The sequence below is a fragment of the Bison bison genome, unplaced genomic scaffold, assembly GCF_000754665.1.
Source record: "Bison bison bison isolate TAMUID 2011002044 unplaced genomic scaffold, Bison_UMD1.0 scf7180017864294, whole genome shotgun sequence".
In the NCBI taxonomy this organism is placed as follows: Eukaryota; Metazoa; Chordata; class Mammalia; order Artiodactyla; family Bovidae; genus Bison; species Bison bison.
Window position 1 is genome coordinate 240,166 of NW_011494866.1, and position 204 is coordinate 240,369.

Here is a 204-nt window from a genome sequence, read left to right on the forward strand (position 1 = left end):
TCTCACTTCCACTGTATAGCCATAAGGGATTTGATTTAGGTCATACCTGAATGGTCTAGTGGTTTTCTCTACTTTCTTCAATTTAAGTCTGAATTTGGCGATAAGGTGTTAATGATCTGAGCCACAGTCAGCTCCCGGTCTTGTTTTTGCTGACTGGATAGAGCTTCTCCATCTTTGGCTGCAAAGAATATAATCAATCTGATT